The sequence below is a fragment of the Rhipicephalus microplus genome, chromosome 1, assembly GCF_043290135.1.
Source record: "Rhipicephalus microplus isolate Deutch F79 chromosome 1, USDA_Rmic, whole genome shotgun sequence".
Taxonomy (NCBI): Eukaryota; Metazoa; Arthropoda; class Arachnida; order Ixodida; family Ixodidae; genus Rhipicephalus; species Rhipicephalus microplus.
The window spans coordinates 136,484,531-136,495,911 of record NC_134700.1 but is presented as its reverse complement, the minus strand read 5'-3'; the positions used below and the strand labels follow the sequence as shown (position 1 = coordinate 136,495,911).

Below are 11,381 nucleotides of genomic sequence, written 5' to 3'. Positions count from 1 at the left end.
TTTTCGCGTTTTCGGTAGAAGGTATTCAAAATCCGTAAATTATTGCGTTCTGCGAATTCTACTAGTAGCTCTCCTCTGGCGTTTCTAGAACCGATGCCATAATCTCCTACTGCCTGGTCTCCAGCCTGCTTGTTCCCTACCTTTGCATTAAAGTCGCCCATCACTATAGTATACTGTGTTTTTACCTTACTCATTGCCGATTCCACGTCTTCATAGAAGCTTTCAACTGAAGCGTCATCATGGCTGGATGTAGGCGCGTAAGCCTGTACTACCTTCATCTTGTATCTTTTATTCAGTTTAATTACGATACCTACCACCCTTTCATTAATGCTATAGTATTCCTCTATGTTGCCAGCTATGTTTCTGTGAATGAGGAACCCTACTCCCAGTTCTCTTCTGTCTGCCAAGCCCCTGTAGCAAAGGACGTGCCCATTCTGTAGCACCGTAGAGGCCTCATCTGTCCTCATAACCTCACTGAGCCCTATTATATCCCATTTAACACCCTCTAGCTCCTCGAATAGTACAGCTAGGCTTCCCTCACTAGATAAGGTTCTAGCGTTAAACGTTGCCAAGTTCAGGTTCCAATGGCGGCCTGTCCGGATCCAGACATTCTTATTGAGCTGTTTTCCTTTAGCTTGATAATGTTCCGAAGAGCATCTCTGAAGTCTTGAGCGCTGCAAGGGTGACCAGCCAAGCCCGCTTTTTGTGAATACAGTGAAAATAGCTTCTTGATGCAGTTAAAGTACCTTTCAAGCTTTACCAATACACGCGTCCTTTATAAATGCTGCACAATACAACATGAACGTTCGCCGTAATACGAGATACAACCGTACGTTGTCATCGGAAGTCAGAACATGTATCATGATTTTATAGTTTGAAGCCAGTCAACCACTATAAAAGGTTCACACGCTCTTACACCCTTAAGGCCGCGTAGTGGGCGCATAGATAGTTCAAAAAGATTTCATACACAACGTGTTTGAAGTACGCAGTATCAAAATATTGCTATAGCGTTCAACTCTTAAAGGCGAGTCATAAGGGTCCTCCAGTTCTTGCTTTTATCTTTCTTTTTTTTGGTATGACCCTTGTGTAGTTACTATAATTTTGAGACAAACTGTATTCGCTCTTGTTCTGATGCTATGTTTTTTCTCTCTGACACGTTATGAAAAAAACTGCGGCTATACTCCTGTGTCGAATCACACATCTGAACTCCCAAACAAGTGACTGAACCTTATGTTTTTGGCACATTCATGCTATACTGTTTGAATAACTTATGTCCTCAAACTGGTGTGGCTATGATTTTACCGTAGACTTTAGTGGCGCTCTTTGAAACATGGACAATAGAGAGAAAGAGATGACACTCGCTCCACTTGCAACTAAGCCTATTTGAGAAAACTACTCCATATATTACACCCACACTTACCCCGAGTGACACGAAAATGTAATGACAGGCATTGAAAACTTATCTAATATGAAATTATCTGCACTTAACGATAAAATAACTACGGCACGTGCAGGAATGAGTTCGAGAGTCCATAAAGTTTTTACCCACTCAAGCTATAAGGACTAAGCAAGTGCAGCCTATACAATTTAAAAAAAATAAAGGCGGCAACATAAAAAAACTGTAAAAATGTACAATTCATGGTAATTTCCAAGGTGATCAAATTGAACCTATGCGTGGTCGACATGGAAGGCAGCAACAAGAACCAGCGTTAAAATTGTGATACTGCACACTTTCAAATAAACCCCTACCTGAAAGTGGCTCCCCGATGACTTAAGAAAACCGATAATTGACAAACGTAGCAGGATTTTTTGTTTATGTGAAATGATTAAGCTATTTCTCTGGTTAGTTGATTTATGTGATGAAAAACCACTGTGATGTCATCAAATAGGTGCAAACAGCCACACTTAGCGCAGTTGTACTTAAGGTGGGACTAATTATTTGTTGCTAAAGATCTATGCTTCAACAACCAGCTGTTCAGACACGGACCAGTCTGGTAGATGTTAAATTTCCCACACACTAGGAGTAAACAATATATCACGGATAATTTGCATCTAACCAACTATGTTTTATGGTTTATGTTGCGTATGCTGACATTAGCCTTTTTTGTTGTCGAAAGTTAATGGTCCCATTTGTCACATACTTTACCAAACTTGTTGGGTGCCGAAAAAAGTGCTGGTAGGCCCGACCTTTTACCTGCGTTTATTAAAGTTGTGCTTGGCGCTGCGCATATGGTTTAAACAGTTCTTTTTTTTTCTGTCGTAGTTTGTTTATAGTATTGCGTTCTTACTGTTATATATACGGCCCTTGTTCGCAACCCTGACGGAGACCAATCTGCCGGTCGAAATCGTTTGTAATAAAATAAGATAACCACTAAGTTGTCTGTCTTCTCTTCCCATATATATATATATATATATATATATATATATATATATATATATATATATATATATATATATATATATATACATGGGAAGAGAAGACAGACAACTTAGTGGTTGTCTTAATTTTATTACAACGGTTTCGACCGGTCGACCGGTCTTCGTCAGGGTTTGCGAACATGCCGTATCGACATGTTGGTGCAAGAAAGAAATGGGAGAGAGCTACAAATTAGTGGTGTTTTACAGTGGTGACATGTGCTGTACCGAACAGTTATCTTCGTCTTATTCGCTGGAGCGAACCAAAAAGAACCAAAAAAGTCAGAAAACAAAAAAAGAAGAAAGAGAAAGGAAAGAAGAAACTAGGGGTAGAAGGAGAAAGAGTGAGCGAGATAGGGTGGCTTCCGCGACGCGTCTTTGAAGGTCACGGAGGGACATTGTTGGTTAGCTTGGGTGGCAGGCAAGTAACTATAGGAAGACGAGTGCCCGATTCGGCCCCTTCTGTGGTCAGTTACAAAAAGGAAAGGAGCAGGTGTTTCGCTTTCGCTGAAACTATACTGACACATTCCATATGGGGGCGGAGGAGGGGGCACATTTCCGAGCAAAGATTGTGAAAGCACAAAAGGCTGTTTGGAAAGTAAAGCCGACATCTTGGGCGGGAAGGCACACGTTGTCATTGTGACTGCGTGGTTGTCTCCAGCCCTTTCGTACCACTCCCCGAAGCACCTGTGGTTGAAATCGACTGGTGCTATACATACAGACACACACACATATATATATATAAATATATATATATATATATATATATATATATATATATATATATATATATATATATATATATATATATACACACGAAAAACGAGCCCTTAAGTATACACTTGTTTCCCTTACTCATTAACGAGGGTCTCGTACTGGCAGCCTTGGTGCCTCTAGGTTGTATACGGGGGACTATTGGTCAGCTGCCAGTTAGTAATAAGTTCACGTGCTACGTGATGCCAAACAAGCTCATAAAGAGTGTACCACACTCGCCCCCATTGCTACTAGTGGCGCTGACTGACACTCCCACGTTTAAAATTGACATGGATACCCAATAAAGTGGCTGGGGGGATAGCTGTCGTGGTAGCTCAAATGGTAGAGCATCGAACGCGTTATTCGAAGGTCGCAGGTTCGCATCCTGCCCACGGCAAGTTATTTTTTCACTAACATTTCTTTCTTCTCATTTGCATTACAATTGGCCTAATAACTTCCCCTATACCTTCCTTGGCATTATTGTCTGTTAGATCTCATTAATATTGTGTAAAACAGGAAACACGAGCCCTTAAGTGTACACTTGTTTCCAATATATATATATATATATATATATATATATATATATATATATATATATATATATATATATATTGTTACGGGGAGAAGACGTCTGAAAAATGCCTTTACTTCTGGTAAACAGGCAGGCATACAATATGGAGCCCGGTCTGCACGAGCTCACCCTAAACATCGTCCTCTTTTCTATAATGTTCATTTGTGGCACCCCGTAGCATCACCCCCGGCGGCGAAGGCACCATCTCGGTGCTTGGTTGGTCTGAGTAATATCGTTTCAGCCGAGTGACGTGAACAACGTCAGAACACGATCGCGCACTGGTGGCGTCAAGAGGTTCTATTTCATATGTCACGTCAGTGACTTGGCGCACCACATGGTACGGACCCGAGTAGGGTGAAGTCAGCTTTTCGCACAGGCCAACTAGCCGCGACGGCGTCCAGAGAAGGACTGTGTCACCTTGACTGAAGTGGACATCACGATGGCACGCGTTGTAGACCTGTCGTTGTCGTTCCTGCGAATCGCTCAGACGCCGGCGAGCAATCTCACGTGCCTCTAGAGCTCTAGAAATCACATCGAGGGCATATTCTGACGTGTGGCTAACGGCAGGAAGGAGCGTGTCGAAAGGTAACGTAGGTTCTCGTCCGTACATGAGGAAAAATGGCAAGAAACCTGCAGTGTCATGCCGAGACGTATTATAGGCAAATGTTACAAATGGAAGTGCGGAGTCCCAGTCACGATGGTCGAAAGAAACGTACATGGCGAGCATGTCCGTGATGGTTCTATTTAGCCACTTCGTGAGCCCGTTGGTTTGAGGATGGTACGCCATTGTGAACTTGTGCTTTGTAGCGCAAAAGTGTAATATGTCTTGAATAACTTGTGATAAAAAGTAGCGACCCCAATCGGTAAGCAGTTGCCGAGAAGCGCCGTGGTGTAATATGACGTCTTCTAGAAGAAAGTCAGCGACGTCGGTCGCACAACTGGTAGAAAGGGCCCATGTGATGGCATACCGAGTGGTGTAATCCGTGGCGACTGCTATGCACTTGTTTCCGCTGGCCGATAAAGGGAACGGTCCTAGTAAGTCAACACCTACCCTATAAAATGGTTCAGATGGGATCTGAATGGTCTGAAGGCGTCCCACTGGAAGGGTTGCTGGTTTTTTGTGGTGTTGACAGGATTTGCATGAGGCGACGTAACGGCAGACGGATCGGTAAATACCGGGCCAAAAGAAGCGACGTCGAACGCGGTCATAAGTTCTTGAATCTCCCAGGTGACGAGCTGTCGGAATATCATGCAACTGTGCAAGGACAGTCTGACGCATTTGTTGTGGTATGACCAACAGCAGCTCAGGTCCACCAGGATGCATGCTGTAGCGATATAAGACGCCATCTTGGAGCAGGAACATACGGAGAGACGGAGGAGTTGTGGGACTACTAAGCCAAAAGATTATATCTCTGAGGTGAGGATCACGGCGTTGCTGATTTCCGATGTTGCTAAACGCGGAAAGTGCCGAAACGCAAGTAGACTCACCGCTCTCAGAAAGGCCTGCTGGGTCTACTAGATGACACGACAAGCAATCAGCATCCTCATGGTGGCGACCTGATTTGTAGACAACCGTGTAGAAATATTCCTGTAGCCGTAGAGCCCACCGGCCGAGACGTCCACTAGGATCTTTCAAGGCCAGCATAAGGCGTGGTGATCAGTGACAACCGTGAGCGGGCGTCCATACAAATACGGCCGAAATTTAGCCACTGCCCAGACGAGTGCGAGGCATTCGCGTTTTGTGATAGAGTAAATTCGCTCTGCTGGCGATAAAAGACGGCTAGCGTATGCAATAACGCGCTCGCAGCCATGCTGTCGTTGTGCCAAAACGGCTCTGATTCCGTGGCCGCTGGCGTCAGTACGCACTTCTGTTGGAGCGCATATATCAAAGTGGCCGAGAATCGGTGGCTTCATAAGTCTACTCGTCAGTTCAACGAATGCTCTGGTTTGTTCAGGTCCCCACACAAAAGTCACATTTTTTTTAGTAGTTCCGTGAGCGGGCGTGCGACGGCAGCAAAATTCCGCACAAATCTACGAAAGTAAGAACAAAGGCCCACAAAGCTTCGAACAATGTTCGCAGAGGTCGGCACAGGGAAATCTTTGACGGCGCGGATTTTCTCAGGATCGGGACGAACACCAGAAAAATCGACAAGGTGTCCAAGGACAGTGAGCTGCCGGCGGCCGAAGTGACATTTTGACGAGTTCAGTTGGAGCCCTGCTTTGTGGAAAACCGAAAGAATTGTTGAGAGACACTCGAGGTGAGTTTCGAAAGTTGGCCAAAAAACAATGACATCATCAAGGTAGCATAAGCAGATTGACCACTTGAAACCGTGAAGAAGAGCGTCCATCATTCGTTCGAATGTAGCCGGGCATCGCATAACCCGAACGGCATTACTTTGAACTGATAGAGCCCGTCGGGAGTTATAAATGCCGTCTTTTCACGGTCGAGATCATACACTGATATCTGCCAGCACCCGGAACGAAGGTCGATAGAAGAGAAATAATTTGCTCCACTAAGGCAGTCAAGAGCGTCGTCTATCCGCGGCAGAGGATACACGTCTTTTTTTGTAACCTTGTTAAGATTTCTGTAGTCGACACAGAAGCGCCAGCTGTTATCCTTTTTTCTCACAAGCACAACGGGCGAAGCCCAAGGACTTGAAGAAGGTTCAATGATGTCTTGGGCAAGCATCTTGTCGACTTCTTGCTGGATCACGTGGCGCTCGGTAGAGGAAACCCGATAAGGTCGCCGGTGTACTGAATTTGCATCACTGGTGTTGATCCGGTGCTTTACGACGGTCGTTCGACCTAGGGGTCGGTCGCAAAAATCAAAGACTGTCACTGCCCGAAAATGTGCCTGGGTCACGTGGTTGAGTCAGGATGACGGTGCGGTTAGTAGCAGCTGGATGCGGTGCTGTTGGTTGCTGCGCAGTTGGACGAAGCACGCTTGGGGTAGTCTCCGAAGAATCCTCGTGTTCGTCTTGATCAGGCATCGCACAGGCAGCCAAGAAACGCCCGCTGCGTAGAATCGCCGTAGTGTTGACTGTGGGAAGACCCGCACTCTCCACCAAAATGTTATGGGGAGAACGCGTCTGAAAAATGCCTTTACTTCTGGTAAACAGGCAGGCATACAACATGGAGCCCGGTCTGCACGAGCTCGCCCTAGACATCGTCCTCTTTTCTACAATGTTACAACGTTCAATTGTGGCATTGTGGCACCCCGTAGCAATATATATATATATATATATATATATATATATATATATATATACATATATAGATATATATATCATTCACACTCTGCTCAGGATATCTCTGTATCTCTACCTTTCATGATTATAAGAGGGATTCGTCACGAGGTAAATGTAACAAATTGACGTGGAGAACACTGGGGTAAGAAATTAAAATTTAGACGTTGTGGAAAAAAGAAAGAAATTGTCGCAAGTATAGCTCAAGTAAGAATGTGGAAGAGAAAGAAAACGTAAAAGAAAAATTACGAAAAAAGATACGCAGCCGACAGGATTCGAACCTGTGCGGGGAGACCCCAATGGATTTCGAGTCCACCGCCTTTACCACTCGGCCACGACTGCTTTTTCTTTCTTTATTGCCTTCTTGACTACAGGTCAAGCTAATATGACAATCACTATTACACGTGTTTCATGCGTGACAACGCGTCAAACAAAGATATTACATCTTCATTACAGTCGGTAGTCTTATACACATCTCGCACTTTTATAACAGCTTCCACGAAACACTCATTAACGGATAGAACTCTCACATCACAGTGTCTGTACGATAGCATACTACGCCAAACCGAATGAAGACCAAGTACAAATATAACATCCAAATTTTGCACAGAACTATCACAAGGCAAAAAACGAATTCCATATGAAGTAAGAGGTAAATCTTTTTTTAAAGTTCTCTGTAAAATGTCCCAAAAGAAAATAGCGTTCTTACAATCAATAAACACATGTTCAATGGTCTCAGGTTTGTTACACAGGAGACAGCTGCTTCCCCATGGTACATACATCCCTCTCTCTTCAAGCCACGTTTTTACTGGCAAGGTTCCCGTATGAAGTTTAAAAAAGAAGGTTTTCACATTGGGTGGTATACACATGTTTTTCACTCGCTTTAGTACGTCATGACCATATGATTTTTCATACCTTGAACGGTACAGGGGCACAGGAAAACATTCTGTATTAGGTCTTTCATAAGGCGCTTTCTTTTCACATTAGTTAGGTAATCTATCGAAAACCTCGCCCTTAAGAAACGATATGAGAACACAACTTCGCGCAAGAACGGTGACAAGGTGTGTCGTTCTCGCCTGTCTGAAGATACAAAGAAGTCAGGCATGTGGTGTAACAGCGTTGTTTGAAATAAAGAACGTAAAAAAGAGTCTCTCTGGTCTCTAATGAGCAGGAAACGTGATATTACTTGGTTAAGAAACAGATGGCACAGAGACAGCCCTCCTTGCTTAACTCGCCGAAACAAGTTCGTTCTAGATGTTCTCTCCCACGTAGAGCTCCAGATGAACGTGGCGAATATCCTGTGGACTTTGTGAATGGTTTTACGCTTACAACTAAGTACTTGCAAAAGGTACATAATTTTAGCAGCCAGAAATACGTTGCATACAGCTGACCGAGAGAAAATTGATAAGCCACGACCGCCCCATCCTTCAGCGGTCGCGCGCAGTTCTTCAGCCTTTTCAAGCCAAAATGCTTCACTGTCTTGATACCTGTCCAATGGTACCCCAAGGTAACGACTAGGCGTCGTGAGCCACTGAATATTTCCAAAAGAACTGGGCGTAAGGTCCCAATTACCATGCCATAAACCAATGCTTTTTTCTTTGTTCATTAAACTTCCACTCGTGTCACAAAACCTTTGAGTGATTTTTAATAACAAAGTGACACTCTCTCTATCAACTGCAAAAAAGGCAATATCGTCGGCGTATGCCAAAACACGCACTTCACATGACTGCAACCTGAAACCATTAATCCCTGCATGGTGAATCACTTTCTGACACAATGGTTCCAAAAATAGAGCGAAGAGCAAAGGACTTAAAGGACACCCCTGGCGCACGGAGGAAAGTACTTGTATGCGCTGTGAGAGTTCTCTATTTACAATTAAATTTGTGGTTGAATTTTTATATGCCAATTTAATACCTTTACATATGATCGCACCAAGACCAACGTACTCAGCTAGCATGAAGAGTATATTGTGTGGAACCATGTCGAAAGCCTTGGCTAGATCAATTTGCAACATAGCTACTTTTAGAAGCGCAGCGTCACAATACTCCAAAATGCTCCTGGCAACATGAATATTCGTGAATATGCTCCTACGCTTAATGTCGCAAGTCTGATGTGACCCGACCAACTTTTATATAACTCCTTGCAACCTCCTAGCCAGAACTTTCATAAACACCTTATAATCTACGTTTGTTAGCGTGATTGGCCTGTATCCTGTCACTTTGCGTAAAACATGTTGCTCTTTCCCTTTAGGAATCAGCACGGTGTGCGCTCGATTGAACGATGGAGGCAAAGCTCCGCGATCTAAAGACTCTGAAAAAACCTCATGCAATGCGGCGGCCATATCCTCCTTGAACGCCTTGTAAAAGGCGGCATTAATGCCATCTGGACCAGGTGATTTGCCCATGCCCAGATCATCGATAGCCTTCTCAATTTCCCCTATACTAATAGACATTTCCAATAAATTTGTGTCCTCAGCATTAAGTGTCGGCATTTCTATCAAGAACTCATCTACAAAACCCGGCTCCTTTGGTTCGCGATAAGCAAACAAGTCCTGATAATAGTTTTCAAAAGCTTTCATAATATCTTTATGTTCTTTCAATATTTTACCATTCCATTCTATCTCTAGTATGTCGTGAGCTCGAGCATATGCCTTTTCATCTGACAAGGCTCGCTTTGTCGGGGCTTCACCTACGAGGTATCTCTCAGCTCTTGCTCGTATAATTGCGCCTTTATATCTATCTTCTTCAAGACATTCAATTTTGTTTTTGACAACCTGCAGTTGATGTGTGAATAAGCCCGGGTTTTCTGCTTCAATATTCACCAAATCATTTAGCTCTGCCCGTAGCTCACGTTCCTGTTTTTGAGCTTGGTACTGCATGTAGCAACCACCCTCTATTGCATTCATTTTTATCTTTTGCTTAAATAATTCCCACCTTTCCGTGGCACTCCTTTCTGCGTTTTTGAAAAAATTCTCGATATCCTTCTTTGTCTTATCTACAAACCCTTCGTGCGTAATTATCTTAGTATTCAGTTTCCATGTTTCCCATACAACCTTCTTTTTGCACTTTCTACCTATCTCAAACAAAACTAAGCAATGATCACTGAAGGAAACAGCATAAACGTCATAGTTCTGACATAAAGGTACTATCTCAGAACAAACATATGCTCGATCTAGTCGTGCGTGACTCGAACCTTGAAAATGTGTGAAGTGCTGGCGAATGCCACCCATAGCAAACAGAGCTACGTCATGTAAAAAGTACTTATTAAGGCTGTCTCTAAGCAACCCAACGCTTTCATCACCTAATTTAGCAGTATACGTGCAATCTTCCTGGGTCAAAACACAATTGAAGTCACCCAACAGAACCACACATTTCTGACATTCAAAGTACGCTTGCATTTCCCGAAAAAACAAACATCTGTCTCTCGAATTTGTAGGTGCGTATACACAGATAACTCTAAATTTAGTGATCCCGTAACAAAAGTCACACAAAACAAAACGCCCATGTAGGCAACTTTTGACCTCTTCCACTACAATACCAAGAGAGTTCTTGACAAAAATAATACATCCGGCTGATGCTCCCACTGCATAGCTCACACACGCATTGTACCCCAATGAAAATTCTGCTACCAAGCTATCAGTCGCGTCCTCAGTACTAACTTTAGTCTCCTGGACCGCGAGCAAGTCAAGGTCTTTTTCTTGCATCAAGCGTTTCAACTGGTACTGTTTGCGACGCGTACCTAGACCACGTACATTCAGCGTACCAATGCGTAAAGGCGCAGTCATGCTAGCCATGTTGATGACAAAGATGAAAACTACAATGCTGCGCTTACCGTGTCTCGTATACCGTGCAGTGGGAAAACCGGGGTCTTACGCGTCTAGATCCTGTCCCCGAACCGGCGACGACGACGCCGACCGGGTTTCGAGGGCATATTTTTTACTCTTAGCGCCCGTGACGCGATGCCACAGACGCTCCGGGCGTTTCAGGTTGCGTTCCGTGCTCTCCACTCGGTAACGCTTGCCGCGTCCCGTGGTCGCTTCCGGAGACTTTGTACCGGCTTCTGGCGTAGCGATCTCGCCACTGGTACCCATATCCTCCTCCATCGATTCTTGAATGTCCTGCTGGCCGCCTGTTGCGGCCAACTCCTCGGACTCTTTCGTTGAGTCTTTGCCATCTTGCGTTGTCGCGTCGGCTATCTCTTCTCCAGTTGCCTGAACCGTGGCGTCGGGTCCCACGGCGTTGCTGCCAGGGGCCAACTTCTCAGCCTCTTCGGCGTCCATTAGATTATCTTGGGCGTCGTCTGTTGGCAGCACGGTCTTCGTAACTCTGGCATAACTCCTGACGCAATCTTGACTTTCATGACCAAACGCTCGGCATACACCACAGCGGGGAGTCTGG

At 44.4% G+C, this 11,381-nt stretch overlaps 1 non-coding gene across 1 annotated transcript; it reads right to left on the bottom strand.

Moving 5' to 3' along the window:
- Positions 1-7,244: 7,244 nt before the first annotated feature.
- Positions 7,245-7,326, bottom strand: TRNAS-CGA (transfer RNA serine (anticodon CGA)). The gene has a single exon. It is a non-coding gene; the product is annotated as a tRNA-Ser (tRNA).
- Positions 7,327-11,381: the final 4,055 nt, after the last annotated feature.